Source organism: Sus scrofa, chromosome 4 (genome assembly GCF_000003025.6).
Source record: "Sus scrofa isolate TJ Tabasco breed Duroc chromosome 4, Sscrofa11.1, whole genome shotgun sequence".
Classification (NCBI taxonomy): domain Eukaryota; kingdom Metazoa; phylum Chordata; class Mammalia; order Artiodactyla; family Suidae; genus Sus; species Sus scrofa.
This window is the reverse complement of record NC_010446.5, coordinates 71,647,909-71,661,473: the sequence shown is the minus strand read 5'-3', so window position 1 is coordinate 71,661,473 and position 13,565 is coordinate 71,647,909.

The following is a 13,565-nucleotide window of genomic DNA, read 5'->3' as shown; positions in this document are numbered from 1 at the left end:
CCAGTTATCTTAAAGGATTTGGCCCAACCTGATGTGGCATAACTTCCACTTTGCCTTATTAGTGCAACAGTTACAGGTCAGCCCAGATTCAACAAGACAGGAAATAGAACCCACCTCTTGATGGAAGAAATGTTAAAGAATTTATAGCCTCTGATATTATTCTTCCCTGAGGTCACACTCTGAATAGACAAGTGAATCCCCAAAAGGCTTGTACTGCAACATCCTGGCAGCCTCGATTTTAAAAATGTGTGCATCCAGTAGATAAGCATTTTGATATATAATGCTTCATTCTGTCACATGCCCTCTGTCCTCCATCGTCTCAGGTAAAACCCATTCTTTGTTTTCCTTTTCCCACTTTACCCCAGACACCCTAAGAAAATCTACCTGCTGTCTCTCCTTTTTTTCCTATCCAACTGTCTCTCCCTCATTTCTCCCCCTTTCTTCCTTTTTTATCTATATGCTAAACAAAATATTCTGCTTCATACACGACAGTGTGTCCTCATTGCTTTTAGTGAGGGGATTCCACCTCCATCCCAAACAGCTTTCCCTTTGCTCTCTAAATTCCTGCCACACCCTTTTCACTTTGCAGGCCCCTTTCTGCCTAAAACACGTGCATTTAAAACAATCTTCTGTTGTGAAACGATCTCTTCATTGTATCTTTTCTAGTAGATTATAAACAGAACTTCATATTTTTTATTGTGATTCTGTTCCAGCTCAGGGTCTGATACATATTTGCTCAGTAAATAAATGGAAAGAGGAATACTGTCAAAGTTTAGTGAAAATTGGTAGTAAGGATATGCTTATCCACAGGGGAAAATTCAAAAGTGTTAATGAAATTACAGAGGGTACACAGTGTTACACCAAGTACCAAAGCCTAAGAAAATGACCAGAAATTGTTTGCAGTATTTCTCCATGATGTCCTTCTACCTACTTCAGTTCCAATATTCAAGATGAAAAAATGGAACACGAGGCATCTATTTCCCATTCCTTCATTTCTTTTCATTGTTAAGGTCAAAGCAGTATTGCATTTATTCATTGGGCTAAATATCTTTTGGAGTCTAAACAGGAAAATTAATCAATGTTTTTAATCAAGAAAAATGCATTCTCATTTCCCAAAGCATGAAAAATTGAGGCACGACCAAGCTAAATAGAGGACTGCCTAAATAATCTACAAGTATAGAAAAATAAATAGGTTCTGTGCCATTTAAAAGTAGCATGGTACAACCCTTGAGGGCCATGTATAGCTTTAGTTTCTTTTACAATATGAATGCAAGTACAGCATTTAGGAAGGTTTCTAACCTTTTCTCCTGTTTATTGATTATAAAGACAGTAAATAAATGTATTTTTGAAAGACTTTCTTCATTCCCAGTGTGTGTTTTAAGTGCTACATTCAAAACTGTACGTTTTCCCAAAAAAATTGCAGTGTCACAACAAGTAGTTTGCAATCAGTGAAATTTGGTAAATATCTTCTAAGGCAGCAGTATTGGTTTAGTACACTATAAATGCTTATCATCACCTCTGGAATATTTTATGTTTGCTTTCTGCACATACTGATAAGATTTAATTTTTCTCAACACAGATCATTGATTTTAAAGCACAAATCATAGAATGCCAGCCCTGTAAAGGACCTTGAGATGTCATCTATTCCATAGCCTTGCCTTCATATGGGTCCACCCTAGCCCACACTGGATAATGTTCATTGACTCTACTTTTAAAGACCTGTGAAGGAAGAGGGTCCTTCAGTTTTCCTCTGTAGCACATTTCAGTGTTTAATAACCCATAAGGCTTTCAGGAAATTCTTCCTTATATCCATCCTAAATTGCCAATGGCACATGGATTTAGAATTCAGTCTTAAGTAACGGGAATAAATTACCTATGCTATGGAAACGGACATTCACTCTGAATTTGAAAAAGTATTGTCTGTGTGAAATAAACTGAAAATATTACTTCTCAGGGATGGGAGCAAGTGATTTTCAATCAAATGCCCCCAACTCCGTGGAGTTTTTGTGCTGAAGTAAGCTGGGCAATTGTTATCAAATTGACTTGGCAAAGCTCTTCAGGACACTCTGGAGCAGTAGAAGCACCAAGGCCAAAGCAGAAAGCGAAAGATGAACCATGACAAAGAGTCAGATAGATTATGGTCAGGCTGTATGGGTGATAGGCTATGTACACAGACAGGCATTCCAAATTGATCTCAGTAAACATACTGTATCTGAGCAGATGGTGATGGGCTGAGCCTGAGTTCCTGTGCATATTGGTGTCTGTGAGCAAGAGGGGACATTGCCAAAGAGACCTTCTTTTCAGAAAGTTTTTTTTTTTAATCATAATGCCACTCTATTATCTGCAGTGATACAACTTGGGTATTCCCAGGTAAAGATCTTCCTCTTTGCTTGTCCTCTAAATTCTTTTGCTCAGTGTTTGACCTTCACATTTTTGCTAGGTTCTGATGGTGGAAGGTCAAGAGTTTATGTAAACAGGCAGCACTCTTTATGGACTGAAGAAGATGGTGGTTAAAAAATAAGCTCCTGGAGCTGACTAAGCATGGATCAGAATCCTTATCATTTATGTAACTTTGAATACATTAGTTAATCTCTTTTAAAGCTAGATTTTTTTTAAACAGTAAAATAAAAATAACCATGCCTACATCACAAGTTTGCTTGAGGGCTGTGACATAATTCATGAGAAAAGTTTAGTACTTTTAGCTGTTATCACTCAGTTAATAAATGCAAGCATGCACATGCTAACATTAAAATAAATTCATTTATTTTTGACTCAGCAAACATTTGTCTATTATGTACATGAATATAAAACCCTGGTTCAGACCCTTTGGTGAAATCAAGAGTGAATTAAATTTCCTAGTTTCAGTCATAGAGTGAGGCCTATCAAGTATGATGTCTATACTCAGTAAATATTTTTCAGTCAATACTTATCTTAAAAAATTAGTTCAGCTCTCCACCTAAATGGATGGAGACACAAAATCTTATTCCATCCTCCATTTAAACATCTCTACATCTTTGTTGCAGAAGAGTAATAGAATCATCAATCTTTAGTGAGGAGGGTTTCACTCTTCAAGTATGCTCCTTTCACCCATATTCAAGACTGTGACCCTTCCTAGCAGCTTCTCGACTGATTCTCCCTCTTCTCTGTTTGCAGCTTCTTCCCTCTATTGGCTTATTCTATGCAGCTCACATCTTTAGCACTGAATGGATAAAATTCTTCATTACATTCTTTCCCACCTCAAATGTGCTGCTTAAAAAAAAAAAGTAGTCTGTGATATTTCTGGATTTTGGTCCGGTAGGTAAGGAGCTCAGAAGTCACTACTCTGTTTTAAAAACGGAAAAAACTGAGCAACTCTTCTTAAATCCAGAAGAAAAGTGAAGTTGCAGGACAAATTGATATCCTACATGAAATGGACCCATTCTTTGAAAGACAGTCTTCCAAAACTCACATATGGAGAAACAGACAATCTTAACATATCTGTATCTATTAAGGAAATTTGGATCGATAATCAGTGACCTTCTGAAACAGAAAGCACCAGGTCCAGATAAGTTCACTGGTGAATTCCAGCAAACATTTAAGAAAAGAAATTATTCTATGTCCCATCCCAAAAGGGAGAAAATGTAAAGAATAAAGAAGCCACTGTTCCAAAGCATTTTTAAATCCAATTTTGAGATAGAACTCCATCAGTTTCCAGGCCTAAGAATAATTCACTATAATTCTTGGCTCTTTCTACTTGTCTCATGGCTCAACTCTCCAGGACTGAGGTTTTTCCTCTGGGTGCCTGCATGTGTCTTCTAAGTTATTCTTTCTTTCAATGAAGATGGACTTACATTTGTAATGAGTAGTTTTTGTATGTAGAATTCAACAGCTTTCTTTAATTTCATTCTCTCTGTCCCTTTCAGTGCAAGTTGGGAGTGTTTTTGCTGATATAATATTTGCAAAAACCTTGTGGGTTTCCCACATATGTCACAGGTATTCAATCCACTAGACAAAGGCTCATTCAGAGGTCTTTTCTGGTTAATCTTAGCTCTATTTTTGGTTTCTGATGACGTGGCTGAGTGAGTTTATGACTCATATGTCTAATGTCTTAAAAAAGTTCTTTGTGGAGTTCCCGTCGTGGCACAGTGGTTAACGATTCCGACTAGGAACCATGAGGTTGCGGGTTCGATCCCTGGCCTTGCTCAATAGGTTAAGGACCCGGCGTTGCTGTGAGCTGTGGTGTAGTTTGCAGATGCGGCTTGGATCCCACGTTGCTGTGGCTCTGGCGTAGGCCAGTGGCTACAGCTCTGATTCGACCCCTAGCCTGGGAACCTCCATATGCCGCAGGAAGCGGCCCTAGAAAAGGCAAAAAGATGAAAACAAAACAAACAAACAAAAAAGAGTTCTTTGTCTGACTGAATACTTGGACCTTTTGATTCTTCTCAGGAACTGGTAAAAGGTTGTCGAGACATACCCTTGGCTTTTCCTCCAGAGGATTCTTTCCTAACAGGGAATTTCCTAATTTTAGCATCTTTTTGCAATCTGAGGAGGCTAGGACTTTTCCAAATCATCAAATCCTGGTTACTTTTTGCTTAATACTTCTGTTCTCAATTTATCTCTTTCCTCTCAAATTTGACTATAATCAACATGAAAAAACCAGGCCCTACTTTCAAAACTTTGCTCAGATAAATGTCTAACTTCATCACTTACACATTCTACTTCCCATATGACACAATTCAGTTAAAATTTCTGCTACTGTATAGCAAGAATCTCCCTTTTTTTTCCCCTCCAATTTCCAGTAATACATTCCTCCTTTCCTCTGAATTCTCACCTGGAGCACCTTTAATGTTCTGATTTCTACCAAAATTCTGTTCATAATGTTTTAGAAAAGTGCTTGTTATAGCAGCAGTCTACTTCTAGTACCAAAATATGTATTAGTTTCCTTTGGATGCCATAACAAATCACCACAAACTTAGTAGTTTAAAACTGTACATATTTATTCTTTTACATTTGTGAAAGTCAGAGGATCAAAATTAATTTTACTGGACTAATTTCAAGGAATCATCAGATAGTCCTTCTGCAGATTTTAGGGGAGAATCACCTCCTTGCTCCTTCCAGCTTTCAGAAGCTGTGGCAATCCTTTGCCCCTGGGCAATTTAATCTAGTTTCTGCTTCCATTATCATATTGTCTTATGTTTGCTAAATCAGTCCGGTGTTAGTGTATGTGCTTTTACCTTGATTGCTCTTTGCTGGAAAACTCATGCAAAAGCAACTGAAAGCCACTGGAGAAATAAGAAAAGAAGTAAAGAGAAAAACCTTTGAGTTATTCTTCTTTATAAGTTTCATTGCTATTCTTCTCTCAGAGTTCAGGTCATTAAAGAAGTGGTGTTAAAAATGCCAAGTTTTGGAGTTCCCATCATGGCTCAGGGGTTAACGAACCCAACTAGCATCTGTGAGGATGCGGGTTCAGTCCCTGGCCTCGCTCAGTGGGTTAAGGATCCGGTATTGCTGTGAGCTATGGTTTAGGTAACATATGCACTTGGATCCCTCATTGCTGTGGCTGTGGTATAGGCTAGTGGCTTCAGCTACGATTGGACCCTTGGACTTCGAACCTCCATGTGCCACAAGTATGGCCCTAAAAAGACAAAAAAAAAAAATTAATGGAAAACTCCAGAAATAATTCATAAATTTCAAATCGCACACTGTTCAGAGTTGCATAATGAAATCTCACAGCACCAAAACGAAACGAAACAAAACAAAACAACCAAAAAACCCACCAAAGTTTCTAAGGCAAAGTCAGGTAAGCAAGGGTAATGAACTTTGCTACTGAGTTTGTATTATCCTCATATGCAGTTAGTTATCTAAGGTTTTGATGTAAAATATAGATATAGGAAAACCTCTGTAGGGAATGTCCTACAAACTTAACCCTTTTTAACTTATGAAAAATTATAGTATCGGAATCTTTACTCCATGAACTTAGATGGTGCATGCTTGGCCATTTAAATATTGTGGCCTTAACAATATTTCTTTGAAATGGTGTATTAGGAATAGGCATTAGAAAATTGGAAAGCAAAGTGAAGACTCTTTGTCCGCAAGCTGTGACTAAGAAACATGACTAAATCTGTGGGTGGCGGAGAAATTGGGGAAAGGGAGACATTGATTTGATGGAAGGTTCTTCAAATTGTAATGGAGATTACAATAGGATATCTAATAGTCCCAATATTAGATATGTGAGGGGATCAGAATGGAAACATCCGAAAAAGGAAAGTCAAGATCTAGAGAGGTGATAGGAGAATTGGAGACCTTTCTTGCGAGATGACCAACAGCAGTATTATCAAGACAAATTCAGAGAATATAGGCATGAGAATTTTAGAGTTGGAAGAGCAAAAAAATAGCAGGCTACATACGTTTTTTGTGCTAACAGATATGCATTCAGATGAATGTTAGAAGGAGGTGGAGGAGAGAGAGATGAGGAGGAAGAAACGGGGAAGGAGAAGAAGAAAGAGAACAGCAGCAGCAGCAGTGGCAATGACAACAGCAAGGAAGGGTCTGTAACAAGCTGAGCTGGTGCCTTGATTGCAGAGCCCTGGAGACACTGAACACATACCACCCTCTAAGGCAGCAGACTCACTAGCACAGCTGACACCATGGCAGAAACTGAGAAGTACAGCTGGTGGCAAGGGCTCTCCCTGGAGGCACATCCTCCAGGTAATGGTAAGCAGTTGAGGAAGCTTAGTCTCAGCTGGAAAGTGTACTAGACCTGTGCATTCCTTCAATCTTTAATAGTTATAACAGTATTATAAGTACAGTTATTATCCTTATTTTATCAATGAGGAAATCGAAGAACAAAGAGATTAGGTAAACTTGCTTAAGCTAGTACATGCCAGAGCTGGGTTTTAAAACAAGGTAATCATATTCAAGAACCCACTCTTTTTTTAACTTTTAGGGCAGTACCCATGGCATATGGAAGTGCCCAGGCTAGGGCTGGCAGCCTACACACCACAGCCACAGCAATGCCAGATCTGAGCTGCATCTGCAACCTACACCACAGCTTACGGCAACGTTGAATCCTTAACTCACTGAGCAAGGCCAGGGATCTAACCCGCATCCTCAGGGATACTAGTCAAGTTCATTACCACTGAGCCACAATGGGATCTCCAGAGCCCACTCTCTTAAGTGCTATATTGGACTGCCTCTCTTAGAAAACTAGAATAGGGATTATTTTTTAAATGAAAGTTGTCGGTAGTATCCCTTGGAGTCACTGACCTCTGGCCAACTGAACAGAGTGGGGGCAGATCAATGCATTTTATTTATACGTACAACCATCAGTGCTGAGCAAAGTCAGTGAAAAATATATAACAAAAGGAAACTTAAAAGAGTTGTTTTTAATCTCATAAAAAACAAATGGTGATGTCTCACATTAATTTAGCAATATATGACATCTTATTTAATTTTCACAAACATGCTGGCATCAAAGAGAAATTATTACGCTTGTTTTAGAGATGAAAAATAGAAACTAAGTTTCAGTGATATTGGAATTATTATTTCTATAAAGGGATATTGTTTCTCAAAAGAAGTTCTCAACAAGTCTTTTATCAAATCATGTTCCCTTTTAATTATGACTTGTTGAAAATTAACATCTGTTGAAAAAAATTAAGTGTATATAAAATTTCCTACATCCGAGGTAAATGGAATACATACAACTATGAAAGCCACTGAAAAGGGATAACGGAGGACACTCCTTCCCAGGGTCACTCTTCCCAGGCCATCCTCTTGGGGATGTTGTTCTTGGGTCAGTAGAGACTTAGGGTCACAGATCATTGGCCTTCTGTCTGCGTAAACCTCTGATCCATGCAAGTTAAAAATAAAAGGAAGTAGGACTCCTTTGTTCTCCCAACCTCTGCTCATTCTGTCAAAATCCTGAAAGAAATTCCCTATCCTGTGATTGCAGGAGTGATATTCAGAATTGTGAACCAGCAGTATGGCTCCGGCACCCATCCATCACAGAGGCTATCTGTGGAGCTTGTGCCATTGTTGGGTCATGGGAGGTACAGGGAATGTATCAGGGATCCAAGGGATAGATGGGTTGGAGGGAAGAGTCCTTGAATAGCCTGGGAAAGTGGTCACTTTATTAATGGAAAAAACGTTTCAATATTTTAATACCAGCATAAGCCTCCCTGGATGCTCTATAGCTCAATATTAACATTTCTTGGGTCCCTAGAGGGCAGGAACTAAGGTCTAGTTTTCATTAAACACCATAGGTTCACAAGCATTTACATTCTGCAACCCACAAAGCTGTAAGATAAAAATTTTCTCTGTAACTCATTTGGCTGCAAAACCTCGTCTGTCTTGATGTGCGACCATTTGCAAACTTCATTATTCCTAAGTGAATGAGTCATGATATTCACTGCTGACACATTAATGTGTTTGATTATAGGATACTGCTTAGGGTTCCTCTGGGAGTATTTTGTAATAGAAGATGCACGCACTGTTTTACTTTCCTAAAACCTTAAATATTCTGCCTTCAGAAGCACATGTGGTCCCAAGAGTTTGAATAAAGGGCTGTGTTCGGAATACCATCCAGCTTTGTATATGCTCTGGGACAGAGTGGACTTCAACATCAAATTCTACGTTGCTGAATGGATGTGCCTATGTGGCTTTCAAAATTTTACTTTGGAGAGAATAAAGGGTAAAGGGAGTAGAAAAACCAGTTTCTGCTCAGACTTGCTTTTGTACACCTAGTTCATCTAAAGTCAGGGCCAAAATCCTATCATTGGATTTCTATCACCCCATCGTTTTCTCTGCAAAGGGCAGGACCAGTCTGTCCCATAGGGACATTTTATAAACGCAGATACTAAACAACAAGCCCACATGACTAAGTCAGCACATGCATAATTTCTCCTGGTCATGTGTAGAACCCTATGTGCAGAAATATTCATAATCCTAAAAGGAAGATCAACATCAATTTGGAGAACGATGCATCTCACTTTGCCCAGAAGTGTTTCCAGTGTTCAAAAATACCCTGACAATACATCGTGAATAGCCAGATCACCTTTTATATGCTTAAAGTGTTTAAAGATAAATAAATTGTTAGCCTTTAGAAGTACCGGTAATTATCTCATTGGAATACTGTGAAAGAAATGTCATTAAAGAAAGATGGGAAATCCCACATTTTAAAACATATTCCTATGCATACTTCTGCAAGATGAATTAGCTTGCACCCACTGGAATCTCCTCAAGTTTTATCAATGAAAGTTTCTCACCAAATCACAATCGTATAACTTGGACAGGAAACAGCATAAAGCCCAGAACAGTGGGATGAAGGGGAGCGGGGCAGAGAAGGTCAACAACCAAAAAGGCTTGGGACCTAGGGCAGTGAGAAAGCAGACTGCAGACGTGAATACTACCTGGAAGAGGTGAAGAATGGATTAGAACACAAGACATAAGCAGGCAAATCAGCTGGAAGACCATTGCAATAAATCAGGTTAGGCAGGATAAAAAACTGAACCAGAGTCGTGATAGTGAGGATGGAAAATATGAGAAGGAAATACAGAATATATTTAAAATTTTTATGTTGCTCTTTCTACGTAGATCTTAGACTCAAGCTAATGGGGTAATAACTCCAGGCAGATGGGCTAAAAGCTGATAGATTTTGCCTCTTTTAGCATATTTCTACCTATTTACAAAGGAAGAAAACAGACAATTACTGAGTAGATGCATGGCAATGGTTAGAAACGTTTTGTGAATGTTTCATGAGGAACTGAAGATGTAGAGCAGTCCTTGCACAATTGTCATGATCTGATGTATTTTACCACTGCTCTCCATCATGTTTATGGGAAGAAGAGTAAGAGAAAGATGGGCAGGCCTGCCCTTGGTGAGGTCCGACCACAGCAGCCGTGAGGTTCCTTTTTTAATCAGAGCATCATTATTCTTCATGATAAACTCAAAGAGTAAGGGAAACTACACTGAAGAAAGGAAACTATGGTTATATGAAGTGCCCTTTTGCTGTGCTGAAAACAAGTAAAAGCTGACATTTCATAGAAATCACTTGCACTATACCACAATCCATCAGACTCTTAAACATTTCTTCGAGGATAAAATTCTAAGGTTATTAATCTATATAAAACCAAGTTTTCCAGCCTTGAGGAAAGCTGAGAAAATTTACAGAGGGAATTTCTACTCTTCTCTGGGCCTGAAGAGAAGAACTGATTCAGATTTTTATCAATACACTTTTAAATAATACAGTGTATATTCATTTTTTAAAATGAAACACCTCTGGAGTTCCCGTCGTGGCGCAGTGGTTAACGAATCTGACTAGGAACCATGAGGTTGCGTGTTTGGTCCCTGCCCTTGCTCAGTGGGTTAACGATCCGGCTTTGCCCTGAGCTGTGGTGTAGGTTGCAGATGTGGCTCGGATCCCGAGTTGCTGTGGCTCTGGCGTAGGCCGGCGGCTACAGCTCCGGTTGGACCCGTAGCCTGGGAACCTCCATATGCCACGGGAGCGGCCCAAGAAATAGCAAAAAGACAAAAAAACAAAACAAAACAAAACAAAAATGAAACACCTCTTTAATAAGTTTTATTTACTTTTTCCATCTTTGCTGGGAAGCACTTGTGAGAGCTTTTAGGACTTGCATAATTTAATGAAATATCAAGAACTGAGTAAATACTTTATGCATCCACTTAAAGTTTCCCTTATGGTCTGATTATATTGATACTGAAAAGTGTTGCTCCATCACATTTTATAGTGAGTCTTATAAATACACAAATATAGCAGTTTTTACTAGTATTGATGATGAAAAAATAAAAACTGTTGTTTCTTGATGCATATTTTGTTGTCAAAAATGAGTTTGCATATTTGATTATTGGGTGAGTTTATTACTTGCAGCAGTATGGGAACTGGCTTGTTCTTTGATTTGAAGTGCTTCTCTTTATATGTAGGCATCACTTGCTTTGAGGTTTTTTTTTTTTTTTTTTTTTTTTTGTCTTTCTGTCTTTTCTAGGGCCACACACCACACCCAGGGCATGTGGAGGTTCCCAGACTAGGGGTCTAATAGGAGCTGTAGCTGCCGGCCTACACCACAGCCACAGCAACGCCAGATCCGAGCTGCGTCTGCAACCTATACCACAGCTCACAGCAATGCTGGAGCCTTAACCCACTAAGAGAGGCCAGGGATTGAACCCGCAACCTTATAGTTCCTAGTCAGATTCATTATCCACTGAGCCATGACGGGAACTCCTGCTTTGAGTTGTTTTGATTAGGCATCAGTTTTTTACTTTTTATTTTTTGGCTACACCTATTGGATGAAGAAGTTCCTGGGCCAAGGATCAAACCCATACCACAGCAGCAACTCAAGCCTCTGCAATGACAATATAAGATCCTTAACCCACTGCATCAGCAAGGGAACTCCTAGGTATCAGTTTTTATATCAGTAAAATTAAGAACAAACCAGAGTGGTCTTTTTTTCAAGATATGCATATATATTCTGGGCAAATTAATTTTATCCGTCATAATTAAAATACCAATAATATTTATTGCTAAGAATATTTGTGCATTCATTTAGGATATATTTACAAATATGTTTTAAAGAGTAGGGTATTATTTAATTAATTTTTCTGAGGTTGCCCCCAGTAAACTGCCTATGTACTATTACTTAAATCCTCCAGGACAAAGATAATGAAGAAAACCTAAGGATAAAACATTCCAACAGCGATGTCTTTTACAGTTGAAAAATCTGGCATCACAGATCTATATCTATATCTATATCTATGTCTATATATCTATATCTATATCTATATTCTTTTTAGGGCTGCACATGTGGCATATAGGAGTTCCCAGGCTAGGGGTAGAATTGGAGCTAAAACTGCCTGCCTGTGCCACAGCAATGCTAGATCTGAGCTGCATCTGCAACCTACACCGCAGCTCATGGCAACACTGGATCCTTTAACCCACTGAGTGAGGCCAGGGATCAAACCCGCATCCTCGTGAATACTGCTTGGTTCTTAACCTGCTGAGCCACAACGGGAACTCCAAATATATATATTTTTTCTCATAAACTAACAAATGATAGTGGAAACACAGGTAGAATTTTTAGTTATGTTTCTTTTAGTTTAGTTATTCCTCTAAGCCTTCTGATTCATTGATAAAAATATGAACTCAAAATTTCACCATCAATATTGAAACATGAAATTCTGACCACTAGAAAATACTGCTGGAAAAGCCTATCCAGGGAAGAAGTTTTTCACCACTGTACCGCAGAAGATGATCTGTACTCCTTGTTACAGTGCCTATACTCATTTGGAGGTGATGGAGTTTAAATCAGTCATTGAAATGCCTCCTTAATACCTACTCTTAATCTTTTGAGATGAAAGAAACTTCTGAGGTATGTGTATGAACAGATCTGCACTGTAGTTGTTTTAATTTCAACTTAGAGAAATCAGAGATTTGCTGAGCCTTCTCTGATATGTCTTTTCTAGCTCTAATCTTCATCAGCACTAGGATTTCTTTGAAAAACAGAGTAGTAAGTTCAGTGTGCCTACTCATTCTTACTCCTTCAGTAGTTGTTGAACTATTTATATTCTTGTCATATCAGCTCCCCTTATCTAAAAGATATTTATTTGCCTTTACGTATTTGAGGATCCCACTTCATGCTTCCTAAAACGTATTAGATTTTTTTAGAACTTAAATATCTGTGTGGGGGGGTTGTCCCTGAATCTTATAATTTTTGGCTTTTTCAAGCAATATTCTCCTTTTGATGTAGGTCTGCCTTTATTCTGGGCTAGTACCAATTCAATTCAATATTTAATTTGTATCTTCTCTAAATCCTGTATTTCGTTAGGCTCTGTTTGAGACCAAACAAGAAGAAAAATCCTAGAATTTCTCACAAGTCTGAATTTGGGGTGTATTCCCTCTGCAGCTTCCTTTCACTCACCTGAGTTCAAAAAACTCCCCCATCTGCATTTTCTCTCCTGCCCCAATCTCAAGCCATGTTACACATTTGCAAGAAGAGTGTCAAAAACTGCACAGGCAACCTAAGCTTACTATTAAACCGTGTACCTCAAATGTCAGATTCAGTAGTCTATTTGCAATGGCTGGAGTCCCACATAGTGCACCAAATATAGATCACCACAAGTGAGAGGTAAGAACTGGAGCAGTGACACCACATACTTCTGTGGTCTTTGAATCCAACCACCATCTCCTTCCAAGGCTAACTAATTACACTTATGTAATTAGCCTCAATCTGTTCTGTCAACTACTCAGTAAACAAATTGTCTTGGATAATGATTCCCCTTTGCCGTTCCCCTTTGGTGGTATAGCTTCTGCTAGAAAAGCTCTCATTATCAGTATTCCTTTTGATTTGGATAGCTTTTCTATTTTCCAAGTCCAGTGCAAGTAATATTCCCCTGACCCCAGCAACCAATCTTTCTGACCTGTTAACGTGGAGTCTAGTCACAGAAATGATCATTTTACCTTGTTCCTGGGATTGCAGCTTCTCTTCCCACTGATCCCCAGAATCCAACTCTTTGAATACTGCACATTGAGCCATCTGCTTATCTCAATGCGGATTAATAACTTTAGATTTTTATTT